Consider the following 26493-nt stretch of genomic DNA (forward strand, 5'->3'; position numbering starts at 1 on the left):
GTTCACGACAGCCTCCGAAAAACATTAACTCACGATTACTTCAATGAAACTACAAAAATTGAAAAGCAAGCGAGGATATCACAAAATAAATTTGATAGCCCCCCCACCCCCCCGCCTACAGAAATTATTTTGGGATTTCATCATTTGTGAATACACAACAAAGGAATAAATAACTATGACTGACATCTTCTTGTGTTATTTTGACTTGAAGATGGCACCGCGAGAGTGGCTGCCTTTCCATCCATCCATTTTCCGAGCCGCTTGATCCTCACTAAGGTAGCGGGGGGCGCTGGAGCCTATCCCAGCTGTCTTCGGGCAGTAGGCGGGGGACACCCTGAATCGGTTGCCAGCCAATCACAGGGCACACAGAGACGAACAACCATCCACGCTCACATTCACACCTAGGGACAATTTAGAGCGTTCAATCAGCCTGCCATTAATGTTTTTGGAATGTGGGAGGAAACCGGAGCACCCGGAGAAATCCCACCCAGGCCCGGGGAGAACATGCAAACTCCACACAGGGAGGCCGGAGCTGGAATTGAACCCGGTACCTCTGCACTGTGAAGTCGACGTGCTAACCACTGGACTACCGGGCCGCCCCGGCTGCCTTTCCATCAGCTCTCATTTATTTTGTTCTTCTGCTTCTTCCTCTCATAACTTTGCTACTGTGAAGTGGGAATTTCTCCATTGTGAGACTATGACAGGTTTTCTTATTTTATCTTATCTGATTTTACTGTTGGAGATACGATAAAGGAAATGCCAATGGGTTTTTCGGAGGCGGTCATGAATGCCTCTTTAGGAATAAAAGAAGGGAAGGAGACGGACAAAGACACACCTGAGTTTGTTGAAAAAATTAGAGCTGTGGTTGTGGTTTTATTATTTTTTTAAACGCAGACTTTATTAATGGTTTTCACAGTCTCAATAAATACAGATACTGTACGCACGTCTTTGTCCATCTCCGTGCCTTCTCTTCCGTTCCACTCGAGAGTCGTTCATGGCCGCCTCCGAAAAACGTAAATGAGTTCTTACGTCAATAAAACCACGAAGAAAATCAAGTGAGAAAATGACAAAATAAATTCTGTAGGGGGGATATAAAATTTATTTTGTGATTTCCTCGCTTGATTTTCTCTTTTGATGCATTATTTTCACTTTTCGTAGTTTTATTTAAGTACAGTAATAGTTCATTTACATTTTTCAGAGGCGGTCATGAACGACTCTCAAGTTGAACGGACGCCTCTTGAGTTGAATGGAAGGAGCGTAGCACCATAAAGTGGACGCATTGTAGATTGCGCTTTTTAATGCGAAGCGTCTAATGTATGGAAAAAATTTACAAAATAGCCATTCATTGAAGGTGCGCCTCATAATCCAGTGCGTCTTTTCTTGCGGAAAATACGGTACTTTAATCCCAAAATCTCCCGTCATAAACATGTTGAACGGCACAACTCAGGATGTTCTTCCACCCATCCATCAATCCATTTTCTGAAGCGCTTATCCTTTTCCCCGATAAAATATGGACAATCCGTAAAAGGTAGCAGCTCTGCATACGCAAACGCTTCGGTGTTTTGTCCTCGAATGCAACCCCCAAACATACGTCAGACATAGTCATGAACAAGGATGACTCCAGGATTTTTTTTCTCTCCCTGCACTACAGGCGGGCTAGACCGATTCATAGCGGGCCTGAGAAAATAATTTATCAATATATTTTAGAATATCAAATCAAATGCTGGAGGAGCTCAAGCTATATATATATATATATATATATATATATATATATATATATGTATATATATATATATATATAATGTATATATGTGTGTGTGTGTGTGTGTGTGTGTGTGTGTGTGTGTGTGTGTGCATGTGTGTGAGTGATAGGCATTCCAGACTCACCTTTCAACGGAAGGAACGAGTATTGTAAATCTGCAAACTTACATGCCATGCGTCAGATGCGTCTCGGTAAGAAAGGTACCGTGATTTTGCTTTAATACAACCAGTGTATCCAAAATGCATTTGAATGCAAATTTGTTTGATTAAACCATATATATTTTTCATTCTCACCACCACAGGTTTTAACAGCGATTCAAATGCTGATAAACATTATTGTACCTTAAGAAAAAAAGTACACTGAACAGCAGATGCACAATGTACAGTAGCTGTACATGCACGACAACAATGATAATAATGATGAATTACCCTATCTGCTGCAAGCCCGTGTAAAACAACATTTTTCACTGCACAGCAAAGTACAGGAGTTACATCGATGGTGTCGATGCTCCTGGGGCCGTCCACGCTGGGACCAAAGTCTACTCAGCTGATGCATGAGTTAGCGCTCCGGTGTCTACTGAGACAAAACCACTGGATCCATCCATCCATCACCTACCGCTTATCCGGGGCCGGGTCGCGGGGGCAACAGTTTAGCAGGGAAGCCAAGACTTCCCTCTCCCTAGCTACTTCGTCCAGCTCTCCCCGGGGGATCCCGAGTCGTTCCCAGGCATGTTGGGTGACATAGTCTCTCCAGCGTGTCCTGGGTCTTCCTCGGGGTCTCCTCCCGGTGGGGCATGACCGGAACACCTCACCGGAGAGGCGCTCAGGAGGCATCCGAATCAGATGCCCAAGCCACCTCATCTCGATGTGGAGGAGAAGCGGCTCGACTCTGAGCCCCTCCCGGATGACTGAGCTTCTCACCTTATCTCTAAGGGAGAGCCTGGACACCCTGCGGAGAAAACTCATTTCGGACGCTTGTAACCGGGATCTCGTTCTTTCGGTCACGACCCATAGCTCGTGACCATAGATGAGGGTTGGAACGTAGATCGACCGGTAAATTGAGAGCTTCGCTCTTTGGCTCAGCTCCTTCTTCACAACGACAGACCCATACAATGTCCGCACCACTGGATCCACGCAGTCATAAATATTTTAAGTGATGTTCTGCCGGGCTGTTGTTATAAGTTCCACTGGTTTTGATACCAAGTTTGTTGAATCCTTGTTTGTCTTAAGTATGACCCAAAGCAGCAGACATGGGAGCCACCATTACAGTATCATTAACCGTTATGCCCCTTCTCCTCCCACTTCTCTCCCCCCACTGACTGTATATCTCAAATATATTATGACCCTTTCAGAGTTGTGACTTAGTGAGCGTGTGTATGTCAGAATTTCTGCCAAACACATAACTGCCTTGTGATTTTTAGCTTTCTTATGGTAGAGAGGAATCATTGTCTTATTTAAAGAGACACTTCTATACGGTAAATCAGGAGTGCCCAACCTTTTTTGACGGAAAATCGAATTTTGAAGCGACCAACCTCCCGCGATTGACCTGATCGCGAGCGTGCAAACATACACACACACGCACACACGCGGGTGTGCGACTATGCCCATGCGCACATATGCACACACGCACGGCACGATGAGCAACAGCCGTTAAGGCCTCCAAAATGAATGAAACCGAAACCTACAAACACAAATCTTCCCCCCCCCCCATCTCCGTCTCCCACCCCTCGCGATCAACTTAGGAGCAGTCCGTGGGCTACCGGTTGTTCAGCACTCCTGCACTAAATCATACATAAGATAAGATAAGATAAGATATCCTTTATTCGTCCCACAATGGGGAAATTTACAAACATACTGAATATAGCATTTTTGTTTTTTAAAAAAAAATTATACATTTTGCATTTACTTTTTTTTTGTCACATCAATGACGAGTTTTTCTGGAAATGATGGGATAGGTCAATTTTCAATTGTCTAACTACAAATACGCTCTGGTCCACTGTATTATTTTTATTTGTATATTTTATTTTTAAAGTAGGGAGATCAAAGGGGAAAAAATACATGACGTCGGTATACTGTGTCATTTGAACAACGCTCATAACAAGTGCCGGGACTATTTGACTTTCATAAGTTGTTTGAGTCAATCACCCTATTGTCCATTCATCCATTTTCCGAACCGCTTTATCCTCACAAGGGTCACGGGGGGAGCTGGAGCCTAGCCCAGCTGGATTTTAGTAAAAAATGATAATTAGTGAATAGAGGAATGAATCATCAGTCCCATTAGTACGATGCAGGGTTGAAGGTCTTGCCTTTTCTTCTCCAAACACAGCCAGAATCCATATGCCCCAACAACTTCACTTTGGATTCATCCAATAAAAGGACTGACTTCCCAAAACTCATCCCTGTTTCAGATGTTCTTTCCAAACGTCAGTGCGGTTTTGATGTGCCATCGCTAGAGAAACACTGTCCATTCAGGATGATGACGACAGTACATTCTTGATGACAAAGAACCCTCACGACAGGCTTTTGTTTCACATCACATTACTTTCAATTGAAAACGTCAACGTGATTATTGCAGAGATCAGCATCATCTCATTGATGGCGTATCTGTGATATACAGTATGATATGTTCTCTCCAAAGTGTTGGATATTGATCAGCCATCGATCGATCGGAGCATCCCTCACATGTACCAATTGGGGAACTAAAAGGTAAGTCTGAACTGAAACGCAACTGTTCCAAATAACTTCAGACACAGTTTTATGAAATGCAAAAGTACAGACTGCATTCATTGGTTATCAAAAGTAACTAATTTGGCTCCTACACTTTACGTTTCTTTACGTCTAAAATGTGTTTTCATTATGGCTTTGGTTGTTCACAGAAAATTGCGGAACAAGCCTGTCTTAGGTAGGTACACAGTCCACTTTGTTAGGTTTCTTGTACATATTCATTGGTAATGTCTTATAACGGGAGAAAATTGTTGAACACAGGTTTGGCTCAGATGCTTCCCCCCTCCCCTTCTTTTTCTTCTTAATGAGATGGTCCTTCAAAGAAAGCGAGCTATTATGTTTCCAAATAACACATAATCACACTTACAATCTAATTGGTATTTCCTTTTGAAGATGACCTAAATGATGAGTTATTAAGTGTAATTTGCACCAAAAGTGGGGAAGAGCATGACGTAAATAATTTCAGGGCAGACTTTTTTTGTGACATTAATATGCTTAGAGTTGGATTGCCAAGTGATGCATTTACACTCAACAAATTTCTGAATTCAGTGATTCTCAACCACTGTGCCATGGCACATAAGTGTGCTGTGAGAGGCATATATATATATATATATATATATATATATATATATATATATATATATATATATATATATATATATATATATATAATAATAATAATACATTTTATTTGTGGGCGCCTTTCTAGAAACTCAAGGACACCTTACAACAAGCAGTTAAAATCACGAGTACAATGTTAAAAAACGACATCAAATAAGATAAGAAAAAAATACAACAAAATAAATAAATAAAACAATGGCTTTATGGTCTGAGTGAATAGGCTTGTCGAAACAGATGTGTTTTGAGGCGGGATTTGAAATGTGTTAATGAGGCTGTATTACGAAGGTCAGCGGGGAGTGAGTTCCATAGCTGGGGAGCAGAGCGACTGAAGGCTCTATTTCCCATGGTGACGAGGCGAGCAGGGGGGACAGAGAGGAGGACCGAGGAGGAGGAACGAAGAGAGCGGACAGGCGTAGGAATATGGATGAGGTCAGATAGGTATGGAGGGGCTAGGTCATGAATGGATTTGAATGTGAGTAGCAGGATTTTATATTGAATGCGGTGTAAAATGGGAAGCCAGTGGAGATGTTGGAGGACAGGTGTAATATGGTTTATGTATGGCGTGAGTGTGATAATGCGGGCGGCTGAATTTTGGACCAGCTGAAGCTTATGGAGGGTTTTTTGAGGGAGACCAAACAGAAGGGAATTACAGTAATCGAGTCGCGAGGTGACGAGGGTGTGTACAAGTATAGCAGTGGACTGAGGAGTGAGAGAAGAGCGGAGCCGGTGGATGTTTCGAAGATGATAATATGCAGAACGAGTGATGTGGTTGATATGTGAGGTGAAGGAGAGGGTGCTATCAAGGATGACACCCAGACTCTTGACCTGAGGGGAGGGGGAGATGGAAGAGCTTTCGAAGGTAATGGAGAAATTGTTTATTTTGTTTAGATTGGATTTAGTGCCAATAAGGAGGAATTCAGTTTTATTGCTATTCAGTTTGAGGAAATTTGAGGTGAACCAAGATTTTAATTCCTGCAGGCAGTTGGTTAGGGAGGATGGTGGAAGTACGGTATTAGGTTTGGTAGAGATGTAGAGCTGGGTGTCATCCGCGTAGCAATGAAAATGAATGTGATGTTTCCTGAAGATATTACCCATGGGAAGAAGATAGATTAGAAATAGCAATGGGCCAAGGACAGAACCCTGAGGAACACCTGAAGTGAGGGGAAAGGGGTGAGATCTAAAACGTTTGAGCTGGATAAACTGGGTGCGGTCAGAAAGATAGGAGCGGAACCAGGAGAGGGGGATGCTGGTGATGCCAATGGAGGAGAGTCTGTCGAGGAGGATGGAGTGAGAGATGGTGTCAAAGGCTGCACTGAGGTCAAGCAGGAGGAGGATGGCGAGTGAACCGGAGTCAGCAGAGAGAAGAAGGTCATTGCATATTTTGAGGAGGGCAGTTTCAGTACTATGGAGGGGACGGAAGCCAGATTGAAATTGTTCGTATAGCTTATTGGAGGAAAGATGGGTGTGAAGTTGAGCAGCTACTGTTTTCTCTAGAAGTTTGGAGATGAACGGAAGGTTTGATATGGGATATATATATATATTGCGCGTCGTCCCGCACGCGGTCTGTCCTTCCGTCTGTCCCTTTTCAAAACGTACCTACTTCACCGCGCCGCTGCGCGCCGCCACTGCGCGCCGCCACTGCGCCGCTCAGGCAGTGGCTCACTACGATCGCGCGGGCATCTTAGCGAAAAAATGTTGTCTACCCACAAGCATTGCAATGAAATTGTTAGTTATTTAGTAGAGCTAAACATCTCTTTATTTTCGCGATAAGCAATGAAGATGAACAAAAAGTTGAACCAAGCAACAACACTTTTGTGGGCCGAAGGCCCACCTTACCAGCCTTCCACAGGAACTAGCTGATGAGCCGCCCGGAGGGCGGCGAACCAGCCAGTATATATATATATATATATATATATATATATATATATATATATATATTGATGAAACATCCAAGCTCCATGAATACATCAAGGAGAAGGCTCCAACGGATGACGTACTCAGAGAATGTCTCAGACAATGGGGAACAGAGGATAAGGAGCTGGAAGAGGGACCATCATAAGAGGACAAGCCCCTACACGGGAAGTACCACCGGACCATAACTGAAGTGGCTGATCTCAAAAAGTCCTATCAGTGGCTAGAGAGGGCTGGCCTGAGGGATAGCACAGAGGCACTTATCCTGGCTTCTCAGGAACAGGCCCTGAGCACCAAGACATTGAGGCCAAGATATACCACACCAGACAAGACCCAAGGTGTAGGTTGTGCAAAGAGGCACCTGAGACGATCCAACACATAACTGCAGGGTGTAAGATGCTGGCAGGGAAAGCCTACATGGAACGTCATAACCAGGTGGCTGGCATATTCTACCGAAACATCTGTGCGGAGTATGGACTGGAAACCCCAAGGTCATAATGGGAAACACCTCCGAAGGTGGTGGAGAATGACAGAGCGAAGATCCTGTAGGACTTCCAGATCCAGACTGACAAGATGGTAATGGCGAACCAACCAGATATCGTGATCATAGATAAAGGGCAGAGGATTATAGTGGATGTACCAGTCCCAAGTGATGGAAACATCAGAAAGAAGGAACACGAGAAACTCGAGAAATACCAAGGGCTCAGAGAGGAGCTGGAGAGAGCCTGGAAGGTTCCAAACAAATGATCAGCGTTCACTTTGCAACAAACGTAATGCGTACAGCTGAACTATGCGCTGTCCAAATCCTTCCAACTCACGCTCGAGAAAACACAAAGGAAATAATGCGTGCAACGAGTGTAAGCATTTTTTTTCGATCGATTTGATTTAACCATCTCGTACAGTATACAGTCGTGATGTCACCAAATAACTTGCTCATCCTCCTCTAGTGAATCAGAGACAATTCTCATCTGTAGGGCAAAACAACAACAAGGACGCAGTTAAAATTTAAATGACCGTCATTTTTATTCTTTATTCTTTACATTATGCACAAATCTCACTTACTGTGAAATAATCTAATTCAAGATCCTATTATTTGTCTCAAATCTCTAAATGACCATGTGTCACCTTACCTCTCTGAGCTCATCCACCGCTGCACACCTGCCCGGCGCCTCAGGTCTGCGGACCAGACATTATTAGAGGTACCAAGAACTAAACTGAGGCTCAGAAGGGATCGAGCCTTTTTCGTTGCTGGTCCCTCTCTCTGGAATGACCTCCCACTGAACATTCGGCAAGCCTCCTCGCTCCCCATCTTTAAAACCCGCCTCAAAACTCACTTGTATTCTTTGGCATTTGACTCAGCATAACTCGGATTTGTTCTTGGTTTTGCTGTTCGGTGCTTTCTACCGTCTTTGTTACCGATTTGTTGCTTTACTGTTGTATATGTTAGTTGCTCCATGTACAGCACTTTGTAAGCAGCGATGGGTGTCTGAAAGTGCTCTATAAATACTGTTGAGTTGAATAACCTAATATGTAACATGTAATTGTTACATATTTTAATGCATTTTTATGCTTTAGAACACATTTATGTCTGAGTTTTGGGGGGCTTAGGGCATTTACATGGATAACGCATCTCTTCTTAACAAAATTTTCTCGTTAAAAAATGTCTCCCGGAACCAATTAATTTCGTAAGTAGAGAGGTACCACTGTAGTTGAGACCTGGAGAACACTCCATCAATCACCACTTATTTACGTAATACTGGATATTTTTACTCAGAAATGCTTCATGAGCTTTTGTCACTTATTTTTGGCCATTTGGTTTTTACTTTCAATTATATTTAAAATCAGAATAAAGTCTACCTTCAAAGGCTGACCTTGTCTCTTGTGCAAAGCTCTTTCATGGTGGCACTAACTGTATTGTGTCCATGTACCTTTTTTCCCCCGGACAATGATGCTCTAATAGCTCATGATGTACACCCTTTTCCTTTTCTTCACAGCAAGACCTCTGCGGTTTGAAAAAGAAAAGTGTCTGTTGCCTTCCTCTGCTGCTGTTATCTCGCCTTTGAAGAGAAGGATATATGAGGAGACTGAGAGCAAAACTGCACTCCGCAAAATTATTCTTATTTTTTTGTCTACACGTGTTCTTGTATTTTTTAAATCAAATAACCAGCAAATGCTCTTCCAGTTACATTATCAATCTTTCAAACAAAAAATCATGCTATTTTCAACAGTATTCTCTTTTGAGTGCTGGCTTATTGATTTTTTTGTCTCAGAGCAAATCATGTCAAGTGTCAGTGATGTCCAGCTTTCAATTGTAAGCTTTAGTTTTTGGGTTTCTGTCTTTTTCTATCATTGGGTTTACTTGTCCTTTTTATCTGAACTCTCCACCCCAGCATTATTTTAAAAAATATATTTTTTATTCGACTCTAAAACCCAATTTCTTTCATTGTGGGTCTGGTACACCATGTGTAAAGACAGGTACAGGAAGTGAGACCACAGCTGTGACAGGATGATGGAAAGCATACCACCTCATGCAACAAAAACATGATCCCATATTTGAGAACATAATCACGTGTGTCTCCGTAAGGCGATGGAATAAAATTTAAGGACATAAATTGGGCTGAGTTGAGAACATATGGAAATTCTGCAAGCAGAGTGAGAGCTCTTCTGCAGCAAAACCCACCCAGGCAAAAATAAATCAACAAGTAATTCAAATATCCATATTCTCATCCGCTTATCCCAGGGGTGTCCAAAGTCGGTCCTCAGGGGGCACTGTCCTGCTTGTTTTCCAGCTCTTCCGGCTGCAACACACCCGATTCAGTTGATGGCTCATCAGCCAGGTCTGAAGCAGCATTAGAAGGACCCTGATTATTTGAATCAGGTGTGTTGCTCCTGAGAGAGCTGGAAAACAGACAGGACGGCGGCCACTGAGGAACGACACCCCTGACTTATCCTCACAAGGTTCGCGGGCGTTCTGAAGCCAATACCAGCTGTCTTCGGGCAGTAGGCGGGGTACACCCTGAACTGGTTGCCAGTCAATCGCAAGGGACACATAGACAAACAACCATTCGAACTCAAAATCACAACTCAGGAGAATTTTTAGCGTTCAATCAACCTACCATGCATGTTTTTGGAATGTGGAAGGAAACCGGAGTACACAGGCACAGGGAGGTTGGAGCCGGAACAGAACAGAACCCACAACACTGTCAGGTCGACACGTTAACCACTGGATCACCGGGCCACCCTAGTCACAATTGGACTTGACAAATTTAGTGGAACACAGACGTCCACCAAGGGAGGGGGAAATGTTGGATCGGCACCTGCTCACCTTTGACCCTAATAATCTCGAAAATTATTTGATGGATAACCATCATCATCACATAATGAATATCAATGTATTTCACCGCTTCTTTCATGCAGTATTTCCTGTTACCTCAAAGGTTAGCTTTAATGCTTAATAATTTCTGACCAATTTGATGGAATTGCTTTGTCGTCAGAGTGATTTGGGCCATTTTAAAGCTTAAAATTCAAAGCTTAAAACCCTTGTTTTACAATTCCAACAATTTTTGTAGATTTTTGCGTGTTGTCATCTTTAAATCAAAGATAAAGAGTAAAAATGGTGTGATATAAAATATTCCAATTCATGTTTTTTATACACTGTGTATATATATATATATATGTTTTGGTCATAGCACACGACAGCTTTTATTGTCCATAGAGGGCAAAAATACAAAGAAAAAAACAAGAACTTTATCTGTATGTATGTGCGCTGATGCCACTGAACATGTCAAGTGGTTGAAAGTAAAATAAGTATTCAGGAATAATACTTTTACCATTTTTGTAAAATTGTATGTCGCTTTATATAAAATTTACATCGACTGCAGAACAAGGGATATCCCTTATTTAGTCATAATTACACCCTACACACACATATATATATAGTATATATATGTATAGATAGATATATAGACATAGGTGAATATATATATATATTAAAAAAAAAAATCCTCATCTCACCCCTCGGGTGGTGTCCGTCCCTCATTCAGCTCGGGTCCTCTACCAGAGGCCAGGAAGCTTGAGGGTTCTGCGCAGTATCCTTGCTGTTCCCAGCACTGCACATTTCTGGACTGAGATGTCCGATGTTGTTCCAGGGATCTGTTGCAACCACTCATCTAGTTTGGGGGTCACTGCCCCGAGTGCTCCGACCACCACAGGCACGACTGTCACCTTTACCTTCCAGGCTCTCTCCAGCTCCTCTCTTAGCCCTTGGTATTTCTCGAGTTTCTCATGTTCCTTCTTCCTGATGTTTCCATCACTTGGGACTGGTACATCCACTACAACAGCTTTCCTCTGCCCTTTATCTATGATCACGATATCTGGTTGGTTCGCCATTACCATCTTGTCAGTCTGGATCTGGAAGTCCCACAGGATCTTCGCTCTGTCATTCTCCACCACCTTCGGAGGTGTTTCCCATTTTGACCTTGGGGTTTCCAGTCCATACTCCGCACAGATGTTTCGGTAGACTATGCCAGCCACCTGGTTATGGCGTTCCATGTAGGCTTTCCCTGCCAGCATCTTACACCCTGCAGTTATGTGTTGGATCGTCTCAGGTGCCTCTTTGCACAACCTACACCTTGGGTCTTGTCTGGTGTGGTATATCTGGGCCTCGATGGCTCTGGTGCTCAAGGCCTGCTCCTGAGCAGCCAGGATGAGTGCCTCTGTGCTGTCCTTCAGGCCAGCCCTCTCTAGCCACTGATAGGACTTCTTGAGATCAGCCACTTCAGTTATGGTCCGGTGGTACATCCCGTGTAGGGGCTTGTCCTCCCATGATGGTCCCTCTTCCAGCGCCTCATCTTCTGTTCCCCATTGTCTGAGACATTCTCTGAGTACGTCATCCGTTGGAGCCTTCTCCTTGATGTATTCATGGAGCTTGGATGTTTCATCCTGGACAGTGGCTCTCACACTCACTAGTCCCCGGCCTCCTTCTTTTCGGCTTGCGTACAGTCTCACGGTGCTGGATTTGGGATGGAACCCTCCATGCATGGTTAGGAGCTTTCGGGTCTTAACGTCCGTGGTCTGAATCTCTTCCTTTGGCCACCTTATTATTCCTGCAGGGTATCTGATCACTGGCAGGGCATAGCTGTTTATTGCCCGGGTCTTATTCTTGCCATTGAGCTGGCTTCGCAGGACTTGCCTCACTCGCTGGAGGTATTTGGCCGTAGCCGCTTTCCTTGTTGCCAGTTCGAGGTTGCCATTGGCTTGTGGTATACCAAGGTACTTGTAGCTGTCCTCAATGTCTGCTATTGTTCCTTCTGGGAGTGAGACCCCTTCAGTGCGGACTACCTTTCCTCTCTGAGTCACTATCCGACTACATTTCTCAAGCCCGAATGACATTCCGATGTCGCTGCTGTAGATCCTGGTTGTGTGGATCAGGGAATCTATGTCCCTTTCGCTCTTAGCATACAGCTTTATGTCATCCATGTAGAGGAGGTGACTGATTGTAGCTCCATTTCTGAGGCGGTATCCATAGCCTGTCTTGGTGATTACTTGGCTTAGGGGGTTCAGTCCTATGCAGAACAGCAGTGGGGAGAGTGCATCACCTTGGTATATGCCACATTTGATGAACACTTGGGTAAGTGGCTTGCCATTGGCTTCAAGTGTGGTTTTCCACATCCTCATCGAGTTCGCAACGAAGGCTCTTAGGGTCCTGTTCACCTTATACAACTCCAAGCATTCAGTGATCCATGTATGTGGCATCGAGTCATAGGCTTTCTTGTAATCAATCCAAGCTGTGCACAGGTTGGTACGTCGGGACCTGCAGTCTTGTGCGACTGTTCTGTCAACCAGGAGTTGATGTTTGGCTCCTCTAGTATCTCTACCAATGCCCTTCTGTGCTTCGCTCATGTATTGATCCATGTGTCCACTTATCTTAGCCGCAATGATGCCTGACATGAGCTTCCATGTTGTGGAGAGACAGGTTATTGGCCGATAGTTGGATGGAACTGCACCCTTCGAGGGATCCTTCATGATCAGGATCGTTCGCCCTTCAGTTAGCCATTCTGGGTGAGTCCCATCCCTCAGCAGCTGGTTCATTTGTACTGCTAGGCGCTCATGGAGTGCTGTGAGTTTCTTTAGCCAGTAGGTGTGGACCATGTCCGGGCCTGGTGCTGTCCAGTTCTTCATATCTGAGACTCTTTCCTGTATGTCTGCCACTGTTATGGTAACTGGGTTCTGTTCAGGGAGGTTGCTGTGCTCCTCTCTCAGGGTTACCAGCCATTGTGCACTGCTGTTATGTGCAACCTCCTTCTCCCATATGCCTTTCCAGTACCTTTCAGTTTCCAGTCTTGGTGGGTCGGCTCTGTTGTTAGGACCCTGCCACTGAGCGTACACTTTCGCAGGTTGTGTTGCGAACAGCCTGTTTATTCGTCTGGCCTCATTCTCTTTCGTGTACCGCTTTAGGCGACTGGACAAGGCTCGGAGCCTTTGTTTGGCAGTTTCGAGTGCTTCAGGTATGGTCATCTGGATGTACCTCTCGGGTATCGGCCTTTTCATCACACCTCTCTGGGCCTCCGTCAATTGACTCACATCTTTCCGGGCCGCCTTGATCTTAGCCTCCAACCGTCTTTTCCATGGTGGGTAACGTATCTCATGCCTTCCATGGTTGCTCTTATAGCCCAGAGTCTCCAGGATCACTGATGCTGAAGCGTATATCATCTCATTGGTTTCTGTGATCGTTACGGTAGGGATCGCCCTCAGTGCTGCATTCGCACTCTCTATGAGACTTTCAGATGGTACTTCACATAGCCGTTGTAATCGCTTTCTAGGTGGCCCAGCTTTCATTCTCGCCATGATCTTAGCTTTCAGGTCAGTTGCTGCCTCGCTCAGCATTTCATTCATTGGGGCTGGCCACCCAATCTCATCATCTGCATTCATTGGGGCTTGCCTCCCAATCTCTTGTATGACCTCCTCCTCTGATCTGGCAGCCTGGGGCCCATCACCATGGAACCTGCGTTGTACCTCATCAATCTCAAGTTGTGACAGCAGTTGCCGTTTGTGGATGTTGGAACACTGAGCTACTAGTTGTTTCGCGGTCAACCGTGACAGTGGGTTTCGAAGTAACCATTCAGCCCACATTCTCTGCATGTAACCCCTCTGACTAGGGTTGCTTGAGTAGTAGCATTCCAACAGAGCCATGTTATCGCCTCTCGCCCATCTCCGCTTTGTTCCAGTAGCCCATTTTTCATCAAGGTGCTCTGGTTCCCCAGCACCTGACGCAGACCTTGTTTGGCCGGGCGACGTCTGAGCCGGCATGTCATTCGTTTTATTGTCTCTCATCATCATTGTATGAGGTAGGCATTAGCGTGAAGGATCTTGCCCAAGGACCCACACTGGATGGTGTTATGTGCTCATTTTTGCCCCAAGCGGGATTCGAACCACCGTCTCCCGTATGCCAATCTGATGCCTTACCAACTGAGCTATCCAGCCGCTTATATATATATATATATATATATATATATATATATATATATATATATATATATATATATATATATATATATATATATATATATATATAGGGCGGCCCGGTAGTCCAGTGGTTAGCACGTCGGCTTCACAGTGCAGAGGTACCGGGTTCGATTCCAGCTCCGGCCTCCCTGTGTGGAGTTTGCATGTTCTCCCCGGGCCTGCGTGGGTTTTCTCCGGGTGCTCCGGTTTCCTCCCACATTCCAAAAATATGCATGGCAGGCTGATTGAACACTCTAAATTGTCCCTAGGTGTGAGTGTGAGCGTGGATGGTTGTTCGTCTGTGTGTGCCCTGCGATTGGCTGGCGACCGATTCAGGGTGTCCCCCGCCTACTGCCCGGAGACGGCTGGGATGGGCTCCAGCACCCCACGCGACCCTAGTGAGGATTAAGCGGTACGGAAGATGAATGAATGAATGAATATATATATATATATAATGGAAATCTTGTTGAAACTATAATTGATCAACATTACGATTAAATGCAATTGTTTTATTTTAAGAAGTATGTGTTTTACCATGTACGCAGGCTTTATAGACACCCTGTATAAGACTATCCTTGACTCTGACAACCTGATGAAGAACACATAGGATTCCCAACTCACCTCTCGTACCGTATCTGTGATTTTGGGGGTGTATATGTTTGGCGTTGTCATGTTGGTATGCAGGCAGGTTTGGCTCCACCTTATGACTGATAGCAATCGACCACGAATCACAACAATAAGCACAACCACACGAATGAGTCTGCTGCATTGCCTGATTCAGTCATTCTTCAAAGTGTATTTTGTGTCATCAAAAGATCATGTGGCGCTATATCGCTCAGATCAAAAGATAAAATGTCGCCTGGTAGAATTATTTCTTGGCTGGAAATGATATGGCTTCATTCTTTGAGGATGCAATTGATCAGGGGTGCCCAAGTCCGGTCTTCGATATCCACCTCTTTTAGTGGTCATTTGAAGACATACTAATGTCAAGTCAAGTCAAGTCATCCATCCATCCATCATCTACCGCTTATCCGGGGCCGGGTCGCGGGGGCAACAGCTTTAGCAGGGAAGCCCAGACTTCCCTCTCCCTAGCTACTTCGTCCAGCTCTACCCGGGGGATCCCGAGTCGTTCCCAGGCAAGCTGGGTGACATAGTCTCTCCAGCGTGTCCTGGGTCTTTCTCGGGGTCTCCTCCCGGTGGGGCATGACCGGAACACCTCACCGGGGAGGCGTTCAGGAGGCATCCGAATCAGATGCCCAAGCCACCTCATCTGGCTCATCTCGATATGGAGGAGAAACGGCTCGACTCTGAGCCCCTCCCGGATGACCGAGCTTCTCACCTTATCTCTAAGGGAGAGCCCGGACACCCTGCGGAGAAAACTCATTTCGGCCGCTTGTAACCGGGATCTCGTTCCCATAGCTCGTGACCATAGATGAGGGTTGGAACGGAGATTGACCGGTAAATTGAGAGCTTCGCCCTGTGGCTCAGCTCCTTCTTCACCACGACAGACCGATACAACGTCCGCATTACAGCAGACGCTGCACCAATCCGCCTGTCGATCTCCCGCTCCCTTCTGCCCCCACTCGTGAACAAGATCCCAAGATACTTGAACTCCTCCACTTGGGGCAAGCTCTCCTCCCCGACCCGGAGGGGGCACTCCACCCTTTTTCAATTGAGGACCATGGTTTCAGATTTGGAGGTGCTGATCTTCATCCCAACCGCTTCACACTCGGCTGCAAAACGCTCCAGTGAGAGTTGGAGAGCCCTGTTTGAAGGAGCCAACAGCACCACATCATCTGCAAAAAGCAGGGATGCAATACCGAGGCCCCCAAAACGGACCCCCTCAACGCTTCGGCTGCGCCTAGAAATTCTGTCCATAAAGGTTATGAACAGAATCTGTGACAAAGGGCAGCCTTGGCGGAGTCCTACCCCCACTGGAAATGATTCCGACTTACTGCCGGCAATGCGAACCAAACTCTGACATCGGTGGTATAGTGACCGAACAGCCCGTATCAGGGGGTTCGGTACCCCATACCCTCGAAGCACCCCCCACAGAACTCCCCGAGGGACACGGTCAAACGCCTTCTCCAAGTCCACAAAACACATGTAGACTAGGGATGTGAATCTCAGCACTGAGGGCGATTCGATACACATCTCGATGCACTGCCAGCGATGCGATACTTAAACGATACATGGAATTTTCTGGCGATACGATGCGATACGTTTCACCGTCGTCACGATGCGATACGATGCGATACACATTAAGTTCAACTCAATGCGATCCGATACGATACAATGCAATTTGTTGCGATATTGTGCAATTAAACATGATGCAAATAAGCAAAGAAAAAAAGCTTTTAAAAAGATGGAATTCAGTATGGTATTACAAAAAGGATACCACTTTATTCCTTATAAAGAGTAGAACATGTAAAACAACTTATTTAAGCCCTTTCACAATTGGGTTTTGTGCAAAGAAAATGTAAACAATTTGGCACCTGAGACTCACAGCTATTGCTATAGTGTAAACACAAACAGACTATTCTCACTGAGTGTCTTATACGAAATATAATTATATATATATATATATATATATATATATATGAATCTATAGCGCAAGATGTCCACCCATCCACTGTAAGTGCAACTCTTTGTGCACTGTTCAGCGACACAGTAATCTCACTTCTTACTTTGTTGTACACATCGGGAATATGTAAGTGAACACAGACCTGTCTGGTATTTTATACCTTGGTTCCAAAACGTGCACGAGCTGTCTGAAACCCTCGTTGTCCACCACGCTAAGGCTGGAGGTCTTCGCATATGAAATAAGCAGTGACCTTAGTTATAGCCATTGCGCGGTCACAGTGAGTTGCAAGGGGACTCCCAAAATAAGAGGCAATTTTTTTCTGATCCTGACCTGGTTTACCAAGAGTTTCTCCGGTGTCCAACGAGGAACTGGGCGTGGAAGCGGGATAGCGGGAGGGAAACTTGTCGGTGATCTGGTGCCATCGTTTTAAGTGGGTCTGCATATTTGTGGTGCTGCCGTTGTATGGCTTCTTAGTGCGACATTCCTTGCAAATTACGGAGGTTTTATCAAGCTTTACGTCTTTCTTTTCAAAGCCGTAGTATTTCCAAACATAAGATTTGAATGTTGCGGCTGTATTAAATATAGTAGTTTCCTCGCCTCCCCTTGCGCTAACTTCCATAATGTTTCGCTAGTTGTGTACTGGACTGTATGTGACGCACGGCTACCGTCCGTATTCAACACAAAACGCAAAGCAATGATGGTGCATTCATTGCGCCTAGGAAAGGGCAGATAGGTGACGTTTAACATGAATAAAACGGCGCTTGAATCGGATTTTACCGATACCCATCAATGCATTGTGATGAATCGCGATTTCACCCGTCAATCGCGTCGTACCCAGTGAATGAGCCGATGCACTCGGATTGCGCACGTGCACATCGATGTATCGATTAATATCGATTATTTTCCACACCCTTGATGTAGACTGGTTGGGCGAATTCCCACATACCCTCAAGGACCCTGCTAAGGGTGTAGAGCTGGTCCACTGTTCCACGGCCGGACGAAAACCACACTGCTCCTCCTCAAGCTGAGGCTCGACTTCCTGACGGACCCTCCTCTCCAGCACCCCTGAATAGACCTTACCAGGGAGGCTGAGGAGTGTGATCCCTCTATAGTTGGAACACACCCTCCGGTCCCATTTTTTAACCACATCGGTGACTTCAGCCACAGAGATAGGAGAGCCCACCTCAGAGTCCCCGGGCTCTGTTTCCTCCAAGGAAGACGTGTTGGTGGAGTTGAGGAGGTCTTCGAAGTACTCTTCCCACCGGTTCACAACGTCCCGAGTCGAAGTCAGCAGCGCCCCATCCCCACTGTACACAGTGTTAGTGGTGCACTGCTTCCTCCTCCTGAGACGTCGTATGGTGGACCAGAATTTCCTCGAAGCCGTCTGGAAGTCGGCTTCCATGGCCTCACCAAACTCTTCCCACGCTCGGGTTTTTGCCTCGGCGACCACCGGAGCTGCGTTCCGCTTGGCCAGTCGATACCCGTCAGCTGCCTCTGGGGTCCCACAGGCCATAAAGGCTCGATAGGACTCCTTCTTCAGCTTGACGGCATCCCTTACTGCTGGTGTACGGGGGTTGCCGCCACGACAGGCACCAACCACCTTACGACCACAACTCAGATTGGCCGCCTCAACAATAGAGGCACGGAACATGGTCCAGTCGGGCTCGATGTCCCCCGCCTCCCCCGGAACATGGGAAAAGCTCTGTCGAAGGTGGGAGTTGAAACTCCGTCTGACAAGGGATTCCGCCAGACGCTCCCAACAAACCCTCACAATACGTTTGGGTCTGCCAGGACGGACCGGCATCTTCCCCCACCATCGGAGCCTACTCACCACAAGGTGGTGATGAGTTGACAGCTCCGTCCCTCTCTTCACCCGAGTGTCCAGAACATGCGGCCGCAAATCCGATGATACAACTACAAAGTCGATCATCGAACTGCGGCCTAGGGTGTCCTGGTGCCAAGTGCACATATGGACACCCTTATGTTTGAACAAGGTGTTCGTTATGGACAATCCGTGGCGAGCACAGAAGTCCAATAACAAAACACCACTCGAGTTCTGATCGGGGGGGCCGTTCCTCCCAATCACGCCCCTCCAGGTCTCACTGTCATTGCCCACGTGAGCATTGAAGTCCCCCAGCAGAACAAGGGAGTCCCCAGCAGGAGTACTCTCCAGCACACCCTCCAAGGACTCCAAAAAGGGTGGGTATGCTGAGCTGCTGTTTGGTGCATATGCACAAACAACAGTCAGGACCCGTCCACCCACCCGAAGGCGGAGGGAGGCAACCCTCTCGTCTACCGGTGTGAACCGCAATGGACAGACACTGAGCCGGGGGGCAATGTGTATGCCCACACCTGCTCTGCGCCTCTCACCGTGAGCAACTCCAGAGTGGAAGAGAGTCCAACCCCTCTCGAGAACTGGTACCAGAACCCAGGCTGTGTGTGGAGGCAAGTCCGACTATATCCAGTCGGAAATTCTCTGCCTCACACACCAGCTCGGGCTCCTTCCCTGCCTGAGAAGTGACATTCCATGTCCCAAGAGCGAGCTTCTGCAGCCGAGGATCGAACCGCCAGGGTCCCCGCCTTTGGCTGCCGCCCAGCTCACATTGCACCCGACCCCTTTGGCCCCTCTCATGGGTGGTGAGCCCATGGGATGGGGGACCCATGTTGCCTCTTCGGCCTGTGCCCGGCCGGGCCCCATGGGTGTAGGCCCGGCCACCAGGCGCTTGCCAACGAGCCCCACCTCCAGGCCTGGCCCCGGTGACCCGCGTCCGGGCAAGGGAAACCTTGGTCCATCTATTGTATTCATCATAAGGGTCTATGAGCCATGCTTTGTCTGGCCCCTCACCTAGAACCTGTTTGCTATGGGTGACCCTGCCAGGGGCATAAAGCCCCAGACAACTTAGCTCCTAGGATCATTGGGACACGCAAACCCCGCCACCACGGTAAGGTGACGGCTCACAGAGGAGAAGTCAAGTCAAGTCACCTGTATTTATAGAGGACTTTCAAACAGCCATCGCTGCATACAAAGTGCTGGCATGGAGCAATTTAACATGCACAGTAAACAGTAAGACAAATCGGTAATAAAGGCGGTAGAAAGCACCAAACAGTAAAACCAAGAACAAATCTAAGTCATGCTGAGTTGAATGCCAAAGAATACAAGTGAGTTTTGAGGAGGGTTTTGAAGATGGGCAGCGAGGAGGCTTGCCGAATGTTCAGTGGGAGGTCATTCCAGAGAGAGGGACCAGCAAAAGAAAAGGCTTGATCCCCTCTGAGCCTCAGTTTAGTTATTGGTATTTTTAATCATGTCTTGTCCACAGACCCGAGGCGTCAGGCAGGTGTGTCGGGGCGGATGAGCTCAGAGAGGTAAGGTGGTGCGAGATTATTCAGAGATTTGAAAACAAAGAGGAGGACCTTGAAAATAACTCTAAAATGAATGGGGAGCCAGTGAAGGAATGCCAGAGTAGGCGTGATGTGCTCCTTCTTATGAGTACCAGTCAAGAGGCGAGCAGCGGCATTCTGGACGAGCTGAAGGCGCTTAATGGAGGACTGGCTGACTCCAAAGTAAAGGGCATTGCAGTAATCGAGCCGGGATGTGACAAAGGCATGAATTACTGTCTCAAAGTGTTCATGTGAGAGGAGAGGTTTAATTTTGGACAGCTGTCTAAGGTGAAAGAAGCTGGATTTAACAACGGCACCAATTTGCCGATCGAGTTTGAAATCACTGTCCAGTTTAAGGCCCAGGTTTGAGACTGTTGACTTAAGATAAGGGGACAGGGGGCCCGAGTCTACAGGATGGAATGTACAAGGGACACTGGGACCAAACAATATCACCTCTGTGTTCTTTTCGTTGAAATCAAGAAATGTTGTGCCATCCAGGTTTTGATTTCTTCCAGACAGGATAGGAGTGGCCTTAATGTGAAGGTGTCTTTCTTGCTCAGTGGGACATAGATCTGGCAGTCATCTGCATAGCAGTGGAAGGTACTACCATGTTTCCTCAAAATGGAACCCAATGGGAGCAGATACAGCGAGAACAGCAGAGGTCCCAGAATTGAGCACTGTGGAACACCACATGACAGGGGAGCACTGCGTGACTCAGAGCAGCCAGGGCTGACACAAAACTTTCTGTCAGCTAGATAGGACCTAAACTATTCAAGAGCACTACCGCCAATGCCCACTAAGTGCTGCAAACGAGTAGGCAGAATACTGTGATCCACTGTATCAAATGCTGCAGTTAAGTCCAATAAAACTAGACACATGTGATCCAGAGTCATCTGCCAGGAGAATGTCATTAGAAATGCATAACAGGGCTGACTCCGTGCTATGCATCGTCTTGAAACCTGACTGGAAGACCTCCAAGATGTTATGATCATCCAAGAAAAATTTCAACTGCATGTGCACCACTTTTTGCAGAATTTGGGAAATGAAAGGCAGTTTGGAAATGGGCCTGAAACTTGACAGCACATCTGGATCAACACCAGGTTTCTTGATCAACAGCATGTTTAAACTGTTGGGGAACTACACCAGAAGAGAGGCTGCTGTTGATGATATCCAAGACCGGTGCGCCAACACTCGGGAGAACCTCCTGAAAGAAGTGCGGGGAAGAGAGTCGCATTGCACTGGAGAGCGTTCATTCTGGGACTTCCGGGTAGAGTGAACGCTGGCGTTTTGGCTGCCGCTGCTCTCCCACAAACTTTGGTGTTTTACGGTGTTTTTACGCTCCATTGTTTTACTGTTTCGCCTGGAATCACTATCATCATCTCACAGTCATTCCACCCAGCCCCCATTCACGCCTGCCTCGCACTCTCAACTATCTTCGACTGTTTCGTCCCGGCGTCTCAGCGTCCGACCTGTCAACCTGTCGCTCCTCCATCGACCTGTCAAGGGTCTGCTCCAGTACTCGGTGGCCGAGCTCCTTCGGCTCCGCTTCCAATGGCTGGGCCCTCCTCCTGCTCTACACCGACTCACGGACATCGTTCGCTTTCCTTCCCGGAAATATATTCATCGGGGGTCTCGTTGGGGCTTCTGCCTCAACCGATCCAACACCATCAACTCCTTCTGGTCTTCCTCCCGTCGGCCATCCAGAAACGCCGGCCGATCCATCGACCATCGTCCGTTAGCCGGCTTGGCTAGGTCGGCTAACGGCCCCCGCAGCAGCGAGACTGCCACCGTCAACTTCGGGCTACTTAACATCCGTTCGCTTACTGGGAAGGGTAATCTCATTCAAGATATCCTCACCGACCGTAAGCTTGACATTCTTTGCTTGAATGAAACCTGGCAAACTCCCGGGGACTTCTCACAGTGGAACGATTCCACTCCTCCGTGATTTGTTTACATTTCCAAGCCCCGCGATTCTGGTCGCGGAGGAGGTCTCGCGATAGTATACCGCGAGAAGTGGAAAGTACTTCCGGTTTCTCTCCCGCCACTTTCCTCCTTTGAATGCCTTGCCTGTCAAATATCCGGACCCATCCCCACGATTATTGCCACAGTGTACCGCTCCCCCAAACCCCACCGCAACTTTTTAAATGAAGTGTCTACTGTCCTCACCCATCTCTCCTCTCTGTCACCAAATGTAATAATCCTGGCAGATTTTAATATACATATGGACAACACTGCTCTTCCTCTCACCATTGACTTCACTTCTTCAATTAACAGTCTTGGTTTTGATCAATTTGTAGATTTTCCCACACACATCAAAGGTCACACCCTGGATCTGATCTGCTGCTCTGGTATTTCCCCCTCCAACTGTACTGCTGATGAACTTCCAATAACGGACCACTTCCTTATCTCATTCAACATTACACTCCAGCTCTCAACTGCCAAATCACCCCGGACCATTGTTTACCGTAATATTAAAGACATTAACATTGAGTCTCTCACTGCATGGCTGACCACCCTGACTCCGGACATTGACTCCACTCCTGATGATTTGGTTTTCCGATATAACTCTGGTCTCACCAGCATCCTCAATACGCTCGCCCCTGTCAAGTCCCGCTCTGTCCTTTTTACTCGGCCTGCCCCTTGGTTCACCCCTCATCTACGTTCCTTGAAATCCCAAACCCGGCAGCTTGAGAGACTTTATAGGAAAACCGGCCTCACTGCTCACAAGGACATTATGCAGATCAACTATCCCTCTACAAGGACTCCATTTCTCAAGCAAAATCACATTACTACTCCGGACTCATCTGCTCCAATGCTGGAAATACTAAGACTCTCTTTTCCCTTTGGAACAGAATCACTTAATCTCCTGACTCCCTACCACCTCACTTTTACTCTCGTGACACCTGCAACGCACTTCTCCTCTTTTTCAATGAAAAAATCTACAGAATCCACCAGCATCTGGGCTCCTCTGTACCTTGACCCTCTCACCCCTTGCAAACTGTTCTCTCCTTTTGAACTCCCCCATCTCTCATTAATTTCAGACCTCATCATTAAATCCAAGACTTCCTCCTGTCAGCTCGATCCCCTCCCCACAGTTCTGGTCAAATCCTGCCTACCCTCTCTGCTTCCCTTCATATCAGCCATTATCCATTCCTCTCTGTCGACTGGAATTGTTCCTGTGCTCTTCAAAACTGCAACTGTCACCCCAATCCTGAAAAAACCTTGGATCCCAATGACTTCAATAACCTACGCCCCATTTCCCAACTTCCCTTCATCTCGAAAATTCTGGAGAAAACTGTCGCCTCTCAGCTCCACTCCCACCTCACCGACAATAGTCTTTATGAACAATTCTAGTCCGGCTTCCGTCCCTTCACAGTACTGAAACAGCCCTCATAAAAATCACAAACGATCTTTTCATGGCAGAAGACTCTGGCCTTATCTCCATCCTCATCCTCTTTGACCTGAGTGCAGCCTTCGACACAATCTCTCACCCCATCCTCCTCAATAGACTCTCTACCATAGGCATCACCAACACCCCTCTACATTAGTTCCACTCATATCTCACTGGCCGCTCTCAGTTCATTCAACTTAATTCTTTTACTTCACAATCCCTCCCCGTTTCTTCTGGTGTTCCCCAGGGTTCTGTCCTCGGTCCGCTCCTCTTCATTGTCTACCTCCTTCCACTCGGAAACATTTTCCGCAAATTTGGCTTACACTTTCACTGCTTTGCGGATGACACCCAGCTCTATCTCTCCAGCAAACACGACGCTTCTCTCCCACCCTCGTCCCTCTCTCACTCTCTCTCAGAAATCAAATCTTGGTTCACCCACAATTTCCTCAAGCTAAACAGCAATAAAACTGAACTCCTACTCGTCGGTACCAAATCCACTCTAAACAAAGCCGACAGTTTCTCCCTCACAATTGATAATGCCACTATATCTCCTTCCCCCCAGGTGAAGAGTCTGGGTGTCATCCTTGACAGTTCACTATCCTTTCACTCCCACATCAATAACATTACCCGGTCCGCTCATTTCCACCTTCGCAATATAAACCGCCTCCGTCCCTCACTCACTCCGCACACCACCGCTATCCTTGTTCACAGTCTGGTCACTTCCCGTACTGACTACTGCAACTCACTCCTCTTCGGTGTCCATCAAAAATTCCTCCATAAACTTCAACTTGTTCAGAATTCAGCAGCCCGGATCATCACGAGAACCCCCTCCTTCCATCATATCACCCCCATCCTCTGACAGCTCCACTGGCTTCCTGTCAAACTTAGAATCAACTTCAAAATACTTCTCTATACATTCAAAGCCATCCATAACCTTGCGCCCCTCTATCTGTCAGATCTTCTTCAAATCTCCATTCCCTCTCGCTCACTGTTGGATTTATTATTTTTTAGTAATCATACATTCGCGTATTATTCGATCGTCAATTTATGCTCGCAAAGAAGAATGCTTCTGCCTGTCATGATAGTTTGATTTTGCTTGCAAAGAAGAACGCTTATGCTTGCAATCATTAGTTGGCTTTGCCTGCAATGAAGAACGCTTATGCTTTCAATAAAGATATATCCTTTATTATTTACTCACATCTATAATCAGTATATATTCTTCATTATATGATCACTTTTGCTTGCTGTACTGTGTGAAACGTTAGGGTCGCAACCACCTTTCCGAGGACGTGGTTGGGAAGAGATAACTGTTAAGACTAAACAGTGAGCAAGGGTGAACAGTGAATGGAGACATCAACACCAGCTGCAACGTGATGTTTATGTGACATTTGCACACATGTACGTAAATTGCACTCACATACACACACGTAGTCAAAGAAGTTCAGTGTGTGTTCAACAGCCCCCACCCTTTAGGTTGGACACACCTATGTAGTAGCTTTCCCAATAAATGAGGAGGTGAAGGGGGAGATCGTTAGAGTTACGTGCCGAGAACTGAAACCGAACGCTTCTCCTCGTTCCCTCCTGGTACCAGAATCGAGTCTCCTGTCTCCTCCTTTTGGTTATTCCTGAGTGTCAAATTGGACCAACCTGACATTTTTGGGGGCTCGTCCGGGATCGCAACATACCTGACGCCTCCAGACGCTGAGTCGACGGCCAGGAAGACCGTGGCCACGGCAAAGACACCCTTTCTGGGACTGGGTTTCGGCTCCTCGTCTGGGGGCTGAGGGTTGAAGCGAATCCCAGAGGAGAGAGGACTACTCTTGGTGGTAAGTAGGGCGGTGGTGTCCTGTACGTACTTAAACTCCGCATCAACACTCTAGGTGAGTGTTTGCGCGCCGGGTTTGTAAAGACGGAGGTCAGGGTGGTCTTTAAACCTGTTTTTAATTGAAACCCTCTCAGAAAAGGTGTTGCAGTTTGCGACATCCGAATACCTAGACTACACCTGGTTCGAGACCCTATGTGGGCCTGAGAGGGGTTTGTTGAGAAGGAACTCTTTCAACAGTGATTGAGTGTTTGCGCGCCGGCAAAAAAAAGGACGTGGTCTTTTTAAGCCGCAAAGCCCTGAGCCATACTAGTCCCTATCAGACATACAGACCGGCAAGTCTCATAAACTGGTGAGGGCGACGGTGTCCTGCACGTGCTTAAACTCCGTGTGTAAATAATGTGTATTAAACTCCGGGTATAAATAATGTGTATATAGTGCGTTACCTCTGGTCAAGGTAGTCGGATAAAAGCAAATTAAATGCGCATAAATGAATGACTGTGTAACTGTGTGAGTGGAGGTTCGCTACCTCATCTGAACAGGACATTTGTTGTGGCAACTGTCTGAGGAAGCAGATGCAAGAATTTCCCGCCACCTTGGTGGTAGAAGGTTGGAAATTACCTCAGTCGGAGAAATTGCCACCCTGTTCAAGGGAATAGTCAGCCTAGTTACCCTAGGTAAATCGCTGACTCTAAACAAAAATTCTCAAATTCTCAAAGTTCCACCCCCAAATTCGCAATGGGGGTTCATAATAGTAAGACCGTGGAGAGAGGTGATCCCAAAAAGAAGTTAACATGT

At 46.6% G+C, this 26493-nt stretch overlaps 1 protein-coding gene and 1 long non-coding RNA gene across 2 annotated transcripts in view; one reads left to right on the plus strand and one right to left on the minus strand.

Annotated features, from left to right (window-relative positions):
* LOC127597271 (uncharacterized) overlaps window positions 1-26493 on the minus strand; it is a 180776-nt gene that overhangs the window by 103963 nt on the left and 50320 nt on the right. The gene's annotated exons all lie outside the window — the stretch shown is intronic.
* Window positions 1830-3129, plus strand: LOC127597800 (uncharacterized). The gene is made up of 2 exons (XR_007961762.1): window positions 1830-1962; window positions 2237-3129. It is a non-coding gene; the product is annotated as an uncharacterized LOC127597800 (long non-coding RNA).

This window comes from Hippocampus zosterae, chromosome 3 (genome assembly GCF_025434085.1).
Source record: "Hippocampus zosterae strain Florida chromosome 3, ASM2543408v3, whole genome shotgun sequence".
NCBI lineage: Eukaryota > Metazoa > Chordata > Actinopteri > Syngnathiformes > Syngnathidae > Hippocampus > Hippocampus zosterae.